Genomic DNA, 2500 nt, shown 5'->3' with positions numbered 1-2500 from the left:
GCGTAGTCATCGTTTATGGGGTGTATATCAAGTTAACAATTAGTGAAGGGATTATAACAAGCTGTAACGACATGCCATGATGTTTTCATCATCAACCTTTGGGTTAACAGTCCAATGCACTAACCAATTTTTATACAACAGCTACTGATGATCATCCTCTCATTCATTCCACCAACCTGTGATACTTTGGCTACAGCTCTCTCTAACCCTGAACATGATGTTAGCTGGCTGTGTAAACACAAGACCCTACGTCCCTGGGTGGGCTCGAACCACCAACCTTTCGGTTAACAGCCGAACGCGCTAACCGATTGCGCCACAGAGACTGCTTTGTCCTGTCACAGAGGGGGTGTGGCTTCGATTTGCAATCCCCACCCACCTTCATCGCTGTTTACCTCTACCAGGGCAATACGGCAGAATTTAGAATCATGGCCTATTGAAGGAAAAGAGTTCTTTTAGAAATTTACAATGTTGCACAAAGTCAAGACGTGGTGAGATGTAGCACAACGAGCTAACCAAGTCCTGTAAATGGAATGGCGTTCGCCAGTCAAGTCTTTCACACAAGTAACGGTGACAATGTCATCACTTCCATTAGCCTTTATAACCATCTTAAAACAAACTACGGTAGCCATTGTCTATGCAGCAAAGATGAAGTAAAAAATTGATAAATGGACTATAAGGCGCTACAACATAGTTGTAATGACATACAACAATATTTTAACCATCAATCTTTGGGTTAGCAGACGAATGCGCGAATAAATTTGTGAACAAGAACTACCGTTTCCGGTGATTTTGCTCTCATTCATTCCCCCACACTGAGGCACCAGACTTCTTTAACCCTTACCACCTAACACCGTGTTAGCTGGTTATTTACGCAGAAAAGTCGCCGTCCCTGGGTGGGCTCGAACCACCAACCTTTCGGTTAACAGCCGAACGCGCTACCCGATTGCGCCACAGAGACTGCTTTGTCCTGTTTCAGAGGGGGCGTGGCTTCGATTTGCAATCCCCACCCACCTGCATCGCTGTTTACTTGTCGAAGGGCAATATCGCAGAAATTTCAATGGTGGTATATTGAAGGAAAAGAGTTCTGTGAGAAATTTACAATGTAGCACAAAGTCAAGAGGTTTCCATTTGTGATACAACCAGCCAAGAACGCATCGTAAACAGAATGGCGTTCCCCATTGGCGTCTGCCACACGAGGGACTTCTCTCCAGAGTGCGACAATCCTATCGATGCCATTAGGTTTTGTAGCCATTTTTAAACAAACCAGCGTAGTCATTGTTTATGGGGGGTATATCAAGTTAACAATTAGTGAAGGGATTATAACAAGCTGTAACGACATGCCATGATGTTTTCATCATCAACCTTTGGGTTAACAGTCCAATGCACTAACCAATTTTTATACAACAGCTACTGATGATCATCCTCTCATTCATTCCACCAACCTGTGATACTTTGGCTACAGCTCTCTCTAACCCTGAACATGATGTTAGCTGGCTGTGTAAACACAAGACCCTACGTCCCTGGGTGGGCTCGAACCACCAACCTTTCGGTTAACAGCCGAACGCGCTAACCGATTGCGCCACAGAGACTGCTTTGTCCTGTCACAGAGGGGGTGTGGCTTCGATTTGCAATCCCCACCCACCTTCATCGCTGTTTACCTCTACCAGGGCAATACGGCAGAATTTAGAATCATGGCCTATTGAAGGAAAAGAGTTCTTTTAGAAATTTACAATGTTGCACAAAGTCAAGACGTGGTGAGATGTAGCACAACGAGCTAACCAAGTCCTGTAAATGGAATGGCGTTCGCCAGTCAAGTCTTTCACACAAGTAACGGTGACAATGTCATCACTTCCATTAGCCTTTATAACCATCTTAAAACAAACTACGGTAGCCATTGTCTATGCAGCAAAGATGAAGTAAAAAATTGATAAATGGACTATAAGGCGCTACAACATAGTTGTAATGACATACAACAATATTTTAATCATCAATCTTTGGGTTAGCAGACGAATGCGCTAATAAATTTGTGAACAAGAACTACCGTTTCTGGTGATTTTGCTCTCATTCATTCCCCCACACTGAGGCACCAGACTTCTTTAACCCTTACCACCCAACACCGTGTTAGCTGCTTATTTACGCAGAAAAGTCGACGTCCCTGGGTGGGCTCGAACCACCAACCTTTCGGTTAACAGCCGAACGCGCTAACCGATTGCGCCACAGAGACTGCTTTGTCCTGTTTCAGAGGGGGCGTGGCTTCGATTTGCAATCCCCACCCACCTGCATCGCTGTTTACTTGTCGAAGGGCAATATCGCAGAAATTTCAATGGTGGTATATTGAAGGAAAAGAGTTCTGTGAGAAATTTACAATGTAGCACAAAGTCAAGAGGTTTCCATTTGTGATACAACCAGCCAAGAACGCATCGTAAACAGAATGGCGTTCCCCATTGGCGTCTGCCACACGAGGGACTTCTCTCCAGAGTGCGACAATCCTATCGATGCC

General features: G+C 44.8%; 3 non-coding genes across 3 annotated transcripts; all 3 read right to left on the bottom strand.

Annotated features, from left to right (window-relative positions):
- Window positions 1-249: 249 nt before the first annotated feature.
- Window positions 250-323, bottom strand: trnan-guu. Its single transcript has one exon. It is a non-coding gene; the product is annotated as a tRNA-Asn (tRNA).
- Window positions 324-1515: 1192 nt separating this feature from the next.
- Window positions 1516-1589, bottom strand: trnan-guu. The gene has a single exon. It is a non-coding gene; the product is annotated as a tRNA-Asn (tRNA).
- A 561-nt stretch (window positions 1590-2150) lies between these two features.
- On the bottom strand, window positions 2151-2224 carry trnan-guu. The gene has a single exon. It is a non-coding gene; the product is annotated as a tRNA-Asn (tRNA).
- Between the last annotated feature and the right edge of the window lie 276 nt (window positions 2225-2500).

Source organism: Thunnus maccoyii, chromosome 22 (genome assembly GCF_910596095.1).
Source record: "Thunnus maccoyii chromosome 22, fThuMac1.1, whole genome shotgun sequence".
NCBI lineage: Eukaryota > Metazoa > Chordata > Actinopteri > Scombriformes > Scombridae > Thunnus > Thunnus maccoyii.
The sequence above is the reverse complement of the archived record's forward strand: the minus strand, read 5'-3'. Positions and strand labels throughout refer to the sequence as shown.